The sequence below is a fragment of the Oncorhynchus nerka genome, linkage group LG18, assembly GCF_034236695.1.
Source record: "Oncorhynchus nerka isolate Pitt River linkage group LG18, Oner_Uvic_2.0, whole genome shotgun sequence".
NCBI classification, from domain to species: domain Eukaryota; kingdom Metazoa; phylum Chordata; class Actinopteri; order Salmoniformes; family Salmonidae; genus Oncorhynchus; species Oncorhynchus nerka.
Genome location: NC_088413.1, coordinates 21972500 through 21989549, shown reverse-complemented (window position 1 = coordinate 21989549; position 17050 = coordinate 21972500).

The following is a 17050-nucleotide window of genomic DNA, read 5'->3' as shown; positions in this document are numbered from 1 at the left end:
GGAGAGAGAGAAAGGAGAGAGAGAAAGGAAAGAGAGAATGACATGGAGAGAGAGAAAGGGAGAGAGAGAATGACATGGAGAGAGAGAATGGCATGGAGAGAGAGAATGACATGGAGAGAGAAAAGGAGAGAGAGAGAATGACATGGAGAGAGAGAAAGGAGAGAGAGAGAATGGCATGGAGAGAGAGAAAGGGAGAGAGAGAAAGGGAGAGAAAGAAAGGGAGAGAGAGAGAAAGGGAGAGAGAGAATGACATGGAGAGAGAGAATGACATGGAGAGAGAGAAAGGGAGAGAGAGAAAGGGAAAGAGAGAATGACATGGAGAGAGAGAAAGGGAGAGAGAGAATGACATGGAGAGAGAGAATGGCATGGAGAGAGAGAATGACATGGAGAGAGAGAAAGGGAGAGAGAGAATGACATGGAGAGAGAGAAAGGGAGAGAGAGAATGACATGGAGAGAGAGAAAGGGAGAGAGAGAATGGCATGGAGAGAGAGAAAGGGAGAGAGAGAAAGGGAGAGAGAGAGAAAGGGAGAGAGAGAATGACATGGAGAGAGAGAAAGGGAGAGAGAGAATGACATGGAGAGAGAGAAAGGGAGAGAGAGAATGGCATGGAGAGAGAGAAAGGAGAGAGAGAAAGGGAGAGAGAGAAAGGGAGAGAGAGAATGACATGGAGAGAGAGAAAGGGAGAGAAGGAAAGGGAAAGAGAGAATGACATGGAGAGAGAGAAAGGGAGAGAGAGAATGACATGGAGAGAGAGAATGGCATGGAGAGAGAAATGACATGGAGAGAGAGAATGACATGGAGAGAGAGAAAGGAGAGAGAGAAATGGCATGGAGAGAGAGAAAGGAGAGAGAGAAAGGAGAGAGAGAGAAAGGAGAGAGAGAGAAAGGGAGAGAGAGAATGACATGGAGAGAGAATGACATGGAGAGAGAGAAAGGAGAGAGAGAATGACATGGAGAGAGAGAAAGGGAGAGAGAGAATGGCATGGAGAGACAGAAAGGGAGAGAGAGAAAGGGAGAGAGAGAAAGGGAGAGAGAGAGAAAGGGAGAGAGAGAATGACATGGAGAGAGAGAATGGGAGAGAGAGAATGACATGGAGAGAGAGAATGGCATGGAGAGAGAATGACATGGAGAGAGAGAATGACATGGAGAGAGAGAAAGGAGAGAGAGAAAGGGAGAGAGAGAATGACATGGAGAGAGAGAAAGGGAGGGAGAGAAAGGGAAAGAGAGAATGACATGGAGAGAGAGAATGACATGGAGAGAGAGAATGGCATGGAGAGAGAGAATGACATGGAGAGAGAGAATGACATGGAGAGAGAGAATGACATGGAGAGAGAGAAGGACATGGAGAGAGAGAATGGCATGGAGAGAGAGAATGACATGGAGAGAGAGAATGACATGGAGAGAGAGAATGGCATGGAGAGAGAGAATGACATGGAGAGAGAGAATGGCATGGAGAGAGAGAAAGGGAAAGAGAGAATGACATGGAGAGAGAGAATGGGAGAGAGAGAATGACATGGAGAGAGAGAATGGCATGGAGAGAGAGAATGACATGGAGAGAGAGAATGACATGGAGAGAGAGAAAGGGAGAGAGAGAAAGGGAGAGAGAGAATGACATGGAGAGAGAGAAAGGGAGGGAGAGAAAGGGAAAGAGAGAATGACATGGAGAGAGAGAAAGGGAGAGAGAGAATGACATGGAGAGAGAGAATGGCATGGAGAGAGAGAATGGCATGGAGAGAGAGAAAGGGAGAGAGAGAATGACATGGAGAGAGAGAAAGGGAGAGAGAGAATGACATGGAGAGAGAGAAAGGAGAGAGAGAATGACATGGAGAGAGAGAAAGGGAGAGAGAGAGAATGACATGGAGAGAGAGAAAGGAGAGAGAGAATGACATGGAGAGAGAGAAAGGGAGAGAGAGAGAAAGGAGAGAGAGAAAGGGAGAGAGAATGACATGGAGAGAGAGAATGACATGGAGAGAGAGAAAGGGAGAGAGAGAATGACATGGAGAGAGAGAAAGGGAGAGAGAGAATGACATGGAGAGAGAGAAAGGGAGAGAGAGAATGACATGGAGAGAGAGAAAGGGAGAGAGAGAGAATGACATGGAGAGAGAGAAAGGGAGAGAGAGAATGACATGGAGAGAGAGAAAGGGAGAGAGAGAGAAAGGGAGAGAGAGAAAGGGAGAGAGAGAATGACATGGAGAGAGAGAATGACATGGAGAGAGAGAAAGGGAGAGAGAGAAAGGGAAAGAGAGAATGACATGGAGAGAGAGAAAGGGAGAGAGAGAATGACATGGAGAGAGAGAATGGCATGGAGAGAGAGAATGACATGGAGAGAGAGAAAGGGAGAGAGAGAATGACATGGAGAGAGAGAAAGGGAGAGAGAGAATGACATGGAGAGAGAGAAAGGGAGAGAGAGAAAGGGAGAGAGAGAATGACATGGAGAGAGAGAATGACATGGAGAGAGAGAAAGGGAGAGAGAGAAAGGGAAAGAGAGAATGACATGGAGAGAGAGAAAGGGAGAGAGAGAATGACATGGAGAGAGAGAATGGCATGGAGAGAGAGAATGACATGGAGAGAGAGAAAGGGAGAGAGAGAATGACATGGAGAGAGAGAAAGGGAGAGAGAGAATGGCATGGAGAGAGAGAAAGGGAGAGAGAGAAAGGGAGAGAAAGAAAGGGAGAGAGAGAGAAAGGGAGAGAGAGAATGACATGGAGAGAGAGAATGACATGGAGAGAGAGAAAGGGAGAGAGAGAAAGGGAAAGAGAGAATGACATGGAGAGAGAGAAAGGGAGAGAGAGAATGACATGGAGAGAGAGAATGGCATGGAGAGAGAGAATGACATGGAGAGAGAGAAAGGGAGAGAGAGAATGACATGGAGAGAGAGAAAGGGAGAGAGAGAATGACATGGAGAGAGAGAAAGGGAGAGAGAGAATGGCATGGAGAGAGAGAAAGGAGAGAGAGAAAGGAGAGAGAGAGAAAGGGAGAGAGAGAATGACATGGAGAGAGAGAAAGGAGAGAGAGAATGACATGGAGAGAGAGAAAGGGAGAGAGAGAATGGCATGGAGAGAGAGAAAGGGAGAGAGAGAAAGGGAGAGAGAGAAAGGGAGAGAGAGAATGACATGGAGAGAGAGAAAGGGAGAGAAGGAAAGGGAAAGAGAGAATGACATGGAGAGAGAGAAAGGGAGAGAGAGAATGACATGGAGAGAGAGAATGGCATGGAGAGAGAGAATGACATGGAGAGAGAGAATGACATGGAGAGAGAGAAAGGGAGAGAGAGAATGACATGGAGAGAGAGAAAGGGAGAGAGAGAAAGGGAGAGAGAGAAAGGGAGAGAGAGAGAAAGGGAGAGAGAGAATGACATGGAGAGAGAATGACATGGAGAGAGAGAAAGGGAGAGAGAGAATGACATGGAGAGAGAGAAAGGGAGAGAGAGAATGGCATGGAGAGACAGAAAGGGAGAGAGAGAAAGGGAGAGAGAGAAAGGGAGAGAGAGAGAAGGGGGAGAGAGAAAGGGAAAGAGAGAATGACATGGAGAGAGAGAAAGGGAGAGAGAGAAAGGGAGAGAGAGAATGACATGGAGAGAGAGAATGGCATGGAGAGAGAGAATGACATGGAGAGAGAGAATGACATGGAGAGAGAGAAAGGGAGAGAGAGAATGGCATGGAGAGAGAGAAAGGGAGAGAGAGAAAGGGAGAGAGAGAGAATGACATGGAGAGAGAGAATGACATGGAGAGAGAGAAAGGGAGAGAGAGAATGACATGGAGAGAGAGAATGGCATGGAGAGAGAGAATGACATGGAGAGAGAGAAAGGGAGAGAGAGAATGACATGGAGAGAGAGAAAGGGAGAGAGAGAATGACATGGAGAGAGAGAAAGGGAGAGAGAGAAAGGGAGAGAGAGAATGACATGGAGAGAGAGAATGACATGGAGAGAGAGAAAGGGAGAGAGAGAAAGGGAAAGAGAGAATGACATGGAGAGAGAGAAAGGGAGAGAGAGAATGACATGGAGAGAGAGAAAGGGAGAGAGAGAATGGCATGGAGAGAGAGAATGACATGGAGAGAGAGAAAGGGAGAGAGAGAATGACATGGAGAGAGAGAAAGGGAGAGAGAGAATGACATGGAGAGAGAGAAAGGGAGAGAGAGAATGGAATGGAGAGAGAGAAAGGAGAGAGAGAAAGGGAGAGAGAGAGAAAGGGAGAGAGAGAATGACATGGAGAGAGAGAAAGGAGAGAGAGAATGACATGGAGAGAGAGAAAGGGAGAGAGAGAATGGCATGGAGAGAGAGAAAGGGAGAGAGAGAAAGGGAGAGAAAGAAAGGGAGAGAGAGAGAAAGGAGAGAGAGAATGACATGGAGAGAGAGAATGACATGGAGAGAGAGAAAGGGAGAGAGAGAAAGGAAAGAGAGAATGACATGGAGAGAGAGAAAGGGAGAGAGAGAATGACATGGAGAGAGAGAATGGCATGGAGAGAGAGAATGACATGGAGAGAGAGAAAGGAGAGAGAGAATGACATGGAGAGAGAGAAAGGGAGAGAGAGAATGACATGGAGAGAGAGAAAGGGAGAGAGAGAATGGCATGGAGAGAGAGAAAGGGAGAGAGAGAAAGGGAGAGAGAGAGAAAGGAGAGAGAGAATGACATGGAGAGAGAGAAAGGGAGAGAGAGAATGACATGGAGAGAGAGAAAGGAGAGAGAGAATGGCATGGAGAGAGAGAACGGGAGAGAGAGAAAGGAGAGAGAGAAAGGAGAGAGAGAATGACATGGAGAGAGAGAAAGGAGAGAGAGAAAGGGAAAGAGAGAATGACATGGAGAGAGAGAATGGCATGGAGAGAGAGAATGACATGGAGAGAGAGAATGACATGGAGAGAGAGAAAGGAGAGAGAGAATGGCATGGAGAGAGAGAAAGGAGAGAGAGAAAGGGAGAGAGAGAAAGGAGAGAGAGAGAAAGGAGAGAGAGAATGACATGGAGAGAGAATGACATGGAGAGAGAGAAAGGGAGAGAGAATGACATGGAGAGAGAGAAAGGGAGAGAGAGAATGACATGGAGAGAGAAAGGGAGAGAGAGAATGACATTGAGAGAGAGAAAGGAGAGAGAGAATGGCATGGAGAGAGAGAAAGGGAGAGAGAGAAAGGAGAGAGAGAGAAAGGGAGAGAGAGAATGACATGGGGAGAGAGAAAGGGAGAGAGAATGACATGGAGAGAGAGAAAGGGAGAGAGAGAATGACATGGAGAGAGAGAAAGGAGAGAGAGAATGACATTGAGAGAGAGAAAGGGAGAGAGAGAATGGCATGGAGAGAGAGAAAGGGAGAGAGAGAAAGGAGAGAGAGAGAAAGGGAGAGAGAGAATGACATGGGGAGAGAGAAAGGAGAGAGAGAATGACATGGAGAGAGAGAATGGCATGGAGAGAGAGAATGACATGGAGAGAGAGAAAGGGAGAGAGAGAATGACATGGAGAGAGAGAAAGGAGAGAGAGAATGACATGGAGAGAGAGAAAGAGAGAGAGAGAAATGGCATGGAGAGAGAGAAAGGGAGAGAGAGAAAGGGAGAGAGAGAGAAAGGGAGAGAGAGAAATGACATGGAGAGAGAGAAAGGGAGAGAGAGAATGACATGGAGAGAGAGAAAGGAGAGAGAGAGAATGGCATGGAGAGAGAGAAAGGGAGAGAGAGAAAGGGAGAGAGAGAAAGGGAGAGAGAGAATGACATGGAGAGAGAGAAAGGGAGAGAGAGAAAGGAAAGAGAGAATGACATGGAGAGAGAGAATGGCATGGAGAGAGAGAATGACATGGAGAGAGAGAATGACATGGAGAGAGAGAAAGGAGAGAGAGAATGGCATGGAGAGAGAGAAAGGAGAGAGAGAAAGGAGAGAGAGAAAGGGAGAGAGAGAGAAAGGAGAGAGAGAATGACATGGAGAGAGAATGACATGGAGAGAGAGAAAGGGAGAGAGAATGACATGGAGAGAGAGAAAGGGAGAGAGAGAATGACATGGAGAGAGAGAAAGGGAGAGAGAGAATGACATTGAGAGAGAGAAAGGGAGAGAGAGAATGGCATGGAGAGAGAGAAAGGGAGAGAGAGAAAGGGAGAGAGAGAGAAAGGGAGAGAGAGAATGACATGGGGAGAGAGAAAGGAGAGAGAGAAAGGGAGAGAGAGAAAGGAGAGAGAGAATGACATGGAGAGAGAGAAAGGGAGAGAGAGAAAGGGAAAGAGAGAATGACATGGAGAGAGAGAAAGGGAGAGAGAGAATGACATGGAGAGAGAGAATGACATGGAGAGAGAGAAAGGGAGAGAGAGAATGGCATGGAGAGAGAGAAAGGAGAGAGAGAAAGGAGAGAGAGAAAGGGAGAGAGAGAGAAAGGAGAGAGAGAATGACATGGAGAGAGAATGACATGGAGAGAGAGAAAGGAGAGAGAATGACATGGAGAGAGAGAAAGGAGAGAGAGAATGACATGGAGAGAGAGAAAGGGAGAGAGAGAATGACATTGAGAGAGAGAAAGGAGAGAGAGAATGGCATGGAGAGAGAGAAAGGGAGAGAGAGAAAGGGAGAGAGAGAGAAAGGGAGAGAGAGAATGGCATGGAGAGAGAGAAAGGGAGAGAGAGAAAGGGAGAGAGAGAGAAAGGGAGAGAGAGAATGACATGGGGAGAGAAAAAGGGAGAGAGAATGACATGGAGAGAGAGAAAGGGAGAGAGAGAATGACATGGAGAGAGAGAAAGGGAGAGAGAGAATGACATTGAGAGAGAGAAAGGGAGAGAGAGAATGGCATGGAGAGAGAGAAAGGGAGAGAGAGAAAGGGAGAGAGAGAGAAAGGGAGAGAGAGAATGACATGGGGAGAGAGAAAGGAGAGAGAGAATGACATGGAGAGAGAGAATGGCATGGAGAGAGAGAATGACATGGAGAGAGAGAAAGGAGAGAGAGAATGACATGGAGAGAGAGAAAGGAGAGAGAGAATGACATGGAGAGAGAGAAAGGGAGAGAGAGAATGGCATGGAGAGAGAGAAAGGGAGAGAGAGAAAGGGAGAGAGAGAGAAAGGGAGAGAGAGAATGACATGGAGAGAGAGAAAGGGAGAGAGAGAATGACATGGAGAGAGAGAAAGGGAGAGAGAGAATGGCATGGAGAGAGAGAACGGGAGAGAGAGAAAGGGAGAGAGAGAAAGGGAGAGAGAGAATGACATGGAGAGAGAGAAAGGGAGAGAGAGAAAGGGAAAGAGAGAATGACATGGAGAGAGAGAATGGCATGGAGAGAGAGAATGACATGGAGAGAGAGAATGACATGGAGAGAGAGAAAGGGAGAGAGAGAATGGCATGGAGAGAGAGAAAGGGAGAGAGAGAAAGGGAGAGAGAGAAAGGGAGAGAGAGAGAAAGGGAGAGAGAGAATGACATGGAGAGAGAATGACATGGAGAGAGAGAAAGGGAGAGAGAATGACATGGAGAGAGAGAAAGGGAGAGAGAGAATGACATGGAGAGAGAGAAAGGGAGAGAGAGAATGACATTGAGAGAGAGAAAGGGAGAGAGAGAATGGCATGGAGAGAGAGAAAGGGAGAGAGAGAAAGGGAGAGAGAGAGAAAGGGAGAGAGAGAATGACATGGGGAGAGAGAAAGGGAGAGAGAGAAAGGGAGAGAGAGAAAGGGAGAGAGAGAATGACATGGAGAGAGAGAAAGGGAGAGAGAGAAAGGGAAAGAGAGAATGACATGGAGAGAGAGAAAGGGAGAGAGAGAATGACATGGAGAGAGAGAATGGCATGGAGAGAGAGAAAGGGAGAGAGAGAATGGCATGGAGAGAGAGAAAGGGAGAGAGAGAAAGGGAGAGAGAGAAAGGGAGAGAGAGAGAAAGGGAGAGAGAGAATGACATGGAGAGAGAATGACATGGAGAGAGAGAAAGGGAGAGAGAGAATGACATGGAGAGAGAGAAAGGGAGAGAGAGAATGACTTGGAGAGAGAGAAAGGGAGAGAGAGAATGGCATGGAGAGAGAGAAAGGGAGAGAGAGAAAGGGAGAGAGAGAAAGGGAGAGAGAGAGAAAGGGAGAGAGAGAATGACATGGAGAGAGAGAATGACATGGAGAGAGAGAAAGGGAGAGAGAGAATGACATGGAGAGAGAGAAAGGGAGAGAGAGAAAGGGAAAGAGAGAATGACATGGAGAGAGAGAAAGGGAGAGAGAGAAAGGGAGAGAGAGAATGACATGGAGAGAGAGAATGGCATGGAGAGAGAGAATGACATGGAGAGAGAGAATGACATGGAGAGAGAGAAAGGGAGAGAGAGAATGACATGGAGAGAGAGAAAGGGAGAGAGAGAAAGGGAGAGAGAGAAAGGGAGAGAGAGAGAATGACATGGAGAGAGAGAATGACATGGAGAGAGAGAAAGGGAGAGAGAGAAAGGGAAAGAGAGAATGACATGGGGAGAGAGAAAGGGAGAGAGAGAATGACATGGAGAGAGAGAATGGCATGGAGAGAGAGAATGACATGGAGAGAGAGAAAGGGAGAGAGAGAATGACATGGAGAGAGAGAAAGGGAGAGAGAGAATGACATGGAGAGAGAGAAAGGGAGAGAGAGAATGACATGGAGAGAGAGAAAGGGAGAGAGAGAATGACATGGAGAGAGAGAAAGGGAGAGAGAGAATGACATGGAGAGAGAGAATGACATGGAGAGAGAGAAAGGGAGAGAGAGAATGACATGGAGAGAGAGAAAGGGAGAGAGAGAAAGGGAAAGAGAGAATGACATGGAGAGAGAGAAAGGGAGAGAGAGAAAGGGAGAGAGAGAATGACATGGAGAGAGAGAATGGCATGGAGAGAGGGAATGACATGGAGAGAGAGAATGACATGGAGAGAGAGAAAGGGAGAGAGAGAATGGCATGGAGAGAGAGAAAGGGAGAGAGAGAAAGGGAGAGAGAGAAAGGGAGAGAGAGAGAATGACATGGAGAGAGAGAATGACATGGAGAGAGAGAAAGGGAGAGAGAGAAAGGGAAAGAGAGAATGACATGGGGAGAGAGAAAGGGAGAGAGAGAATGACATGGAGAGAGAGAATGGCATGGAGAGAGAGAATGACATGGAGAGAGAGAAAGGGAGAGAGAGAATGACATGGAGAGAGAGAAAGGGAGAGAGAGAATGACATGGAGAGAGAGAAAGGGAGAGAGAGAATGACATGGAGAGAGAGAAAGGGAGAGAGAGAATGACATGGAGAGAGAGAAAGGGAGAGAGAGAATGGCATGGAGAGAGAGAAAGGGAGAGAGAGAAAGGGAGAGAGAGAGAAAGGGAGAGAGAGAAAGGGAGAGAGAGAAAGGGAGAGAGAGAATGACATGGAGAGAGAGAAAGGGAGAGAGAGAAAGGGAAAGAGAGAATGACATGGAGAGAGAGAATGGCATGGAGAGAGAGAAAGGGAGAGAGAGAAAGGGAAAGAGAGAATGACATGGAGAGAGAGAATGGCATGGAGAGAGAGAATGACATGGAGAGAGAGAATGACATGGAGAGAGAGAAAGGGAGAGAGAGAATGGCATGGAGAGAGAGAAAGGGAGAGAGAGAAAGGGAGAGAGAGAAAGGGAGAGAGAGAGAAAGGGAGAGAGAGAATGACATGGAGAGAGAATGACATGGAGAGAGAGAAAGGGAGAGAGAATGACATGGAGAGAGAGAAAGGGAGAGAGAGAATGACATGGAGAGAGAGAAAGGGAGAGAGAGAATGACATGGAGAGAGAGAAAGGGAGAGAGAGAATGGCATGGAGAGAGAGAAAGGGAGAGAGAGAAAGGAGAGAGAGAGAAAGGGAGAGAGAGAATGACATGGAGAGAGAGAAAGGGAGAGAGAGAGAATGACATGGAGAGAGAGAAAGGAGAGAGAGAATGGCATGGAGAGAGAGAAAGGAGAGAGAGAAAGGGAGAGAGAGAAAGGGAGAGAGAGAATGACATGGAGAGAGAGAAAGGGAGAGAGAGAAAGGGAAAGAGAGAATGACATGGAGAGAGAGAAAGGAGAGAGAGAATGACATGGAGAGAGAGAATGGCATGGAGAGAGAGAAAGGGAGAGAGAGAATGGCATGGAGAGAGAGAAAGGAGAGAGAGAAAGGGAGAGAGAGAAAGGGAGAGAGAGAGAAAGGGAGAGAGAGAATGACATGGAGAGAGAATGACATGGAGAGAGAGAAAGGGAGAGAGAGAATGACATGGAGAGAGAGAAAGGGAGAGAGAGAATGACTTGGAGAGAGAGAAAGGGAGAGAGAGAATGGCATGGAGAGAGAGAAAGGGAGAGAGAGAAAGGGAGAGAGAGAAAGGGAGAGAGAGAGAAAGGGAGAGAGAGAATGACATGGAGAGAGAGAATGACATGGAGAGAGAGAAAGGGAGAGAGAGAATGACATGGAGAGAGAGAAAGGGAGAGAGAGAAAGGGAAAGAGAGAATGACATGGAGAGAGAGAAAGGGAGAGAGAGAAAGGGAGAGAGAGAATGACATGGAGAGAGAGAATGGCATGGAGAGAGAGAATGACATGGAGAGAGAGAATGACATGGAGAGAGAGAAAGGGAGAGAGAGAATGGCATGGAGAGAGAGAAAGGGAGAGAGAGAAAGGGAGAGAGAGAAAGGGAGAGAGAGAGAATGACATGGAGAGAGAGAATGACATGGAGAGAGAGAAAGGGAGAGAGAGAAAGGGAAAGAGAGAATGACATGGGGAGAGAGAAAGGGAGAGAGAGAATGACATGGAGAGAGAGAATGGCATGGAGAGAGAGAATGACATGGAGAGAGAGAAAGGGAGAGAGAGAATGACATGGAGAGAGAGAAAGGGAGAGAGAGAATGACATGGAGAGAGAGAAAGGGAGAGAGAGAAAGGGAGAGAGAGAATGACATGGAGAGAGAGAATGACATGGAGAGAGAAAGGGAGAGAGAGAAAGGGAAAGAGAGAATGACATGGAGAGAGAGAAAGGGAGAGAGAGAATGACATGGAGAGAGAGAATGGCATGGAGAGAGAGAATGACATGGAGAGAGAGAAAGGGAGAGAGAGAATGACATGGAGAGAGAGAAAGGGAGAGAGAGAATGACATGGAGAGAGAGAAAGGGAGAGAGAGAATGGCATGGAGAGAGAGAAAGGGAGAGAGAGAAAGGGAGAGAGAGAGAAAGGGAGAGAGAGAATGACATGGAGAGAGAGAAAGGGAGAGAGAGAATGACATGGAGAGAGAGAAAGGGAGAGAGAGAATGGCATGGAGAGAGAGAAAGGGAGAGAGAGAAAGGGAGAGAAAGAAAGGGAGAGAGAGAGAAAGGGAGAGAGAGAATGACATGGAGAGAGAGAATGACATGGAGAGAGAGAAAGGGAGAGAGAGAAAGGGAAAGAGAGAATGACATGGAGAGAGAGAAAGGGAGAGAGAGAATGACATGGAGAGAGAGAATGGCATGGAGAGAGAGAATGACATGGAGAGAGAGAAAGGGAGAGAGAGAATGACATGGAGAGAGAGAAAGGGAGAGAGAGAATGGCATGGAGAGAGAGAAAGGGAGAGAGAGAAAGGGAGAGAGAGAGAAAGGGAGAGAGAGAATGACATGGAGAGAGAGAAAGGGAGAGAGAGAATGACATGGAGAGAGAGAAAGGGAGAGAGAGAATGGCATGGAGAGAGAGAAAGGGAGAGAGAGAATGACATGGAGAGAGAGAATGGCATGGAGAGAGAGAATGACATGGAGAGAGAGAAAGGGAGAGAGAGAATGACATGGAGAGAGAGAAAGGGAGAGAGAGAATGGCATGGAGAGAGAGAAAGGGAGAGAGAGAAAGGGAGAGAGAGAGAAAGGGAGAGAGAGAATGACATGGAGAGAGAGAAAGGGAGAGAGAGAATGACATGGAGAGAGAGAAAGGGAGAGAGAGAATGGCATGGAGAGAGAGAAAGGGAGAGAGAGAAAGGGAGAGAGAGAAAGGGAGAGAGAGAATGACATGGAGAGAGAGAAAGGGAGAGAGAGAAAGGGAAAGAGAGAATGACATGGAGAGAGAGAAAGGGAGAGAGAGAATGACATGGAGAGAGAGAATGGCATGGAGAGAGAGAAAGGGAGAGAGAGAATGGCATGGAGAGAGAGAAAGGGAGAGAGAGAAAGGGAGAGAGAGAAAGGGAGAGAGAGAATGACATGGAGAGAGAATGACATGGAGAGAGAGAAAGGGAGAGAGAGAATGACATGGAGAGAGAGAAAGGGAGAGAGAGAATGACATGGAGAGAGAGAAAGGGAGAGAGAGAATGGCATGGAGAGAGAGAAAGGGAGAGAGAGAAAGGGAGAAAGAGAGAAAGGGAGAGAGAGAATGACATGGAGAGAGAGAATGACATGGAGAGAGAGAAAGGGAGAGAGAGAATGACATGGAGAGAGAGAAAGGGAGAGAGAGAAAGGGAAAGAGAGAATGACATGGAGAGAGAGAAAGGAGAGAGAGAAAGGAGAGAGAGAATGACATGGAGAGAGAGAATGGCATGGAGAGAGAGAATGACATGGAGAGAGAGAATGACATGGAGAGAGAGAAAGGGAGAGAGAGAATGGCATGGAGAGAGAGAAAGGGAGAGAGAGAAAGGGAGAGAGAGAATGACATGGAGAGAGAGAAAGGGAGAGAGAGAATGACATGGAGAGAGAGAAAGGGAGAGAGAGAATGGCATGGAGAGAGAGAAAGGGAGAGAGAGAAAGGAGAGAGAGAATGACATGGAGAGAGAGAAAGGGAGAGAGAGAATGACATGGAGAGAGAGAAAGGGAGAGAGAGAATGGCATGGAGAGAGAGAAAGGAGAGAGAGAAAGGGAGAGAAAGAAAGGAGAGAGAGAGAAAGGAGAGAGAGAATGACATGGAGAGAGAGAATGACATGGAGAGAGAGAAAGGAGAGAGAGAAAGGGAAAGAGAGAATGACATGGAGAGAGAGAAAGGGAGAGAGAGAATGACATGGAGAGAGAGAATGGCATGGAGAGAGAGAATGACATGGAGAGAGAGAAAGGGAGAGAGAGAATGACATGGAGAGAGAGAAAGGGAGAGAGAGAATGGCATGGAGAGAGAGAAAGGGAGAGAGAGAAAGGAGAGAGAGAGAAAGGGAGAGAGAGAATGACATGGAGAGAGAGAAAGGGAGAGAGAGAATGACATGGAGAGAGAGAAAGGGAGAGAGAGAATGGCATGGAGAGAGAGAAAGGGAGAGAGAGAATGACATGGAGAGAGAGAATGGCATGGAGAGAGAGAATGACATGGAGAGAGAGAAAGGGAGAGAGAGAATGACATGGAGAGAGAGAAAGGGAGAGAGAGAATGGCATGGAGAGAGAGAAAGGGAGAGAGAGAAAGGGAGAGAGAGAGAAAGGGAGAGAGAGAATGACATGGAGAGAGAGAAAGGGAGAGAGAGAATGACATGGAGAGAGAGAAAGGGAGAGAGAGAATGGCATGGAGAGAGAGAAAGGGAGAGAGAGAAAGGGAGAGAGAGAAAGGGAGAGAGAGAATGACATGGAGAGAGAGAAAGGGAGAGAGAGAAAGGGAAAGAGAGAATGACATGGAGAGAGAGAAAGGGAGAGAGAGAATGACATGGAGAGAGAGAATGGCATGGAGAGAGAGAATGACATGGAGAGAGAGAATGACATGGAGAGAGAGAAAGGGAGAGAGAGAATGGCATGGAGAGAGAGAAAGGGAGAGAGAGAAAGGGAGAGAGAGAAAGGGAGAGAGAGAATGACATGGAGAGAGAATGACATGGAGAGAGAGAAAGGGAGAGAGAGAATGACATGGAGAGAGAGAAAGGGAGAGAGAGAATGACATGGAGAGAGAGAAAGGGAGAGAGAGAATGGCATGGAGAGAGAGAAAGGGAGAGAGAGAAAGGAGAGAGAGAAAGGAGAAAGAGAGAAAGGGAGAGAGAGAATGACATGGAGAGAGAGAATGACATGGAGAGAGAGAAAGGGAGAGAGAGAATGACATGGAGAGAGAGAAAGGAGAGAGAGAAAGGGAAAGAGAGAATGACATGGAGAGAGAGAAAGGGAGAGAGAGAAAGGGAGAGAGAGAATGACATGGAGAGAGAGAATGGCATGGAGAGAGAGAATGACATGGAGAGAGAGAATGACATGGAGAGAGAGAAAGGGAGAGAGAGAATGGCATGGAGAGAGAGAAAGGGAGAGAGAGAAAGGGAGAGAGAGAAAGGGAGAGAGAGAGAATGACATGGAGAGAGAGAATGGCATGGAGAGAGAGAATGACATGGAGAGAGAGAATGACATGGAGAGAGAGAAAGGGAGAGAGAGAATGGCATGGAGAGAGAGAAAGGGAGAGAGAGAGAAAGGGAGAGAGAGAGAAAGGGAGAGAGAGAGAAAGGGAGAGAGAGAAAGGGAGAGAGAGAGAAAGGGAGAGAGAGAGAAAGGGAGAGAGAGAAAGGGGGAGAGAGAGAAAGGGAGAGAGAGAGAAAGGGAGAGAGAGAGAAAGGGAGAGAGAGAAAGGGAGAGAGAGAGAAAGGGAGAGAGAGAGAAAGGGAGAGAGAGAGCGTAACTGGCATCCTGACATCGGAGTCCCTCAGGTCAACCGCTTTTTATCTGCTACTTTAAAATAGAAAAATATATGAATAACAAAGCATGAAAAAACAAGACTGTGAAGAAAATAAAGGGGTAATTGATATCTCCCTGTTTCTTCTCCTCCGTGACCACCGCCGAGTGAAATGATGAAAGTAGAGATGTGAGGTTTGATCACATATACCCAGACTCCCCCTGAGGCGGGCCGGGGCGAGCCTGCGGGATCCCTGCAGTGCCCAAATCAAAGAGTTCTGCATGGGGGTGGACAGATTTAATTAGTCGCCCGAAAACACCTTCAACCATACCTCGGGCAGGCGTCAACACTTGCTCCCTTCCTCCCTACACTCTTAGAAAAATGGGTTCCCCTTTTTAGTGTAAGAGCTGTTTAAAAAGACTGAAATTTGAGCCAGTTTTAGTGGGATGGAGTTTTTACCTGCCAGGCAGTAAATTAGTTAATAGACTAGGAAGAGAGAGATCCAAACCTCCCTGCAAATATGAGCTAGTTTTTAGTTGTCCCCTCCCCAGTCAGACCACTCCAAGATAGTTCTAGTAAAATTCATGCTTTAGAAATTGCTCTTTGCTAAGAAGTTTTTGTTTCTTTTTTTAAACCATTTTAATTCAAAACAATCACAGTAAGGCACCTCATTTTTACCCAGAAATGATTTGATATTGAGATAAAACCGGCTGCATTGTGCCTCACTGTGTCATTCACTCAGAGAGAACAATCACCTCACACTGACTGCCTTCCTTTGTACTCAGAAGGAGGGAATCATCAAACCCAATCCATCCGTTTTTATCAAGGGCCAGCCAGGGCTAACAGCTATTTCAAATACATCGTTCAACATGGAACCTGACAGCCGATACACCTCTTCAAACGCCTTTTTGTTAGCGTCATCCAAGCACGGAGGAAGGGGGTTTGAAAGTTTACATTAGCATTACTGAAAGGTACGCTTTCCCTGTGGTTGTAGCTTAGAGTAGAGTATGGTCACCATTAGCGCTACCTTTAAGCAATGTCAAATGTAAGCTCTTTGAAAATCAGGGTGTTCCTGGTTTGGATAGGTTAAAGAAACCACGGCATCTACAGGCACGATCCTCGCTCTAGGCCTACTGTGTCCTTGCGGCGAGAAAAGGACTACATTAATTGATTGATAACATTTGATCCTACCAAAATCTATCGATCGTTATCACTCCACACCCCTTGATGAGGCCAGGTAGCTTTAGTATTGAACCAACAGACTACTTATCAGTGTGTTAACCTGTCAGAGAGAAAGCACATCATTCCAAGAATAACAGATCATTTCACAACATCACATCAAGTGTAGCATCACATCAAGTGTGTCTATAAGGCATGAACCTGCCTTACAGACACCATGTACCCAGATTGAGGACACGGCATTCCAGGAAGCCAAGTGCATCAGCCCCTTAAAAGCCTTCAAACTCACCCAGGAATCCTCCCAATGATGATTCAGCCACTAAAGATAATGAAACGATCAAATAAAGTTATCCTTCGAGACTTTCCCCCCCAAGCCAATAAAAGGAAATGGTGTCTTAATGTCATATTCAGGATTTCGCTGGCGTTGAGGTAGCAACGGTAATCAAAATTGTTAAAAGGTTTTCATAAAGTTGGACAATGGATGAAGATACTCCAAACTTTTTGAATTTTTACAATCCATCGGATATTGACATAATTATAACACATAACACATTGTACAGGCACAGACAAATAACGACTGGAGTTCAGTGATTTTGGTGGGAATTCAAGTATTCAATTTATTGTATAATTTCCCACATTTTTTCTTTGAAGGCACTCATGTAAATGTTATTGTATCAGGTATTTTGTGTTCAAATATTTAAAATTATATGTACCTAATTTGCATAAACACACGTGCATTTGCATATATACATTAATTAACATAAAGGGGTGGAACAGGGCTGCAACAACCATCCATTCCTCTGTCTACCCAACCTGCGCTGTCTAGACTGAGTCATTAATTACTGTTGTTTTCACATTCTCTTGCATAATTCAACAAGTGTGTCAATAGCAGGATACCCTGAGATTGAAAATCAACACGCATGGCTCTAGATTACAGCTATCTAAACACACTTTACATTGTTTGCGAGATCAGACATAATATCACCACATTTTCTGAAGTTTCAGTGCATCTAATTTGTACACGAATTTGTACACGAGTAAAATGAAAGAAATTAATCCAGCAAAATGTAAATAACAAGTGAATTTTGCACCCCTAAAACACAGGAAGTAGATGGCTGGACAGACCCTCAGGTGGGCGGGGCATGCGCGTTGCTACATGGCGTCTATGGTACAGCCCTGCAGGCTGTTTGTCTGATACCCTCCCTATGGGTTTATACAGTATATTATGCCTGTGACTACTGTGGAACTGTACAGTTAAGCCATATACAGATATAGGATCTTCATCTGATCACCCCGTTGCAGGAAATTGAAAACTTGTAGTTTATTTGTCCACCTCAAAAATTGAAGGACAAAAAATATATATATAGGAAATAGACCCTATTACATGAGACGATACGCATGTCCTCTATATCACATACTGTACCACATGACCCGTTACATATTTAATACACCGCTATTACACAACAACCTATTGAAGGTTAA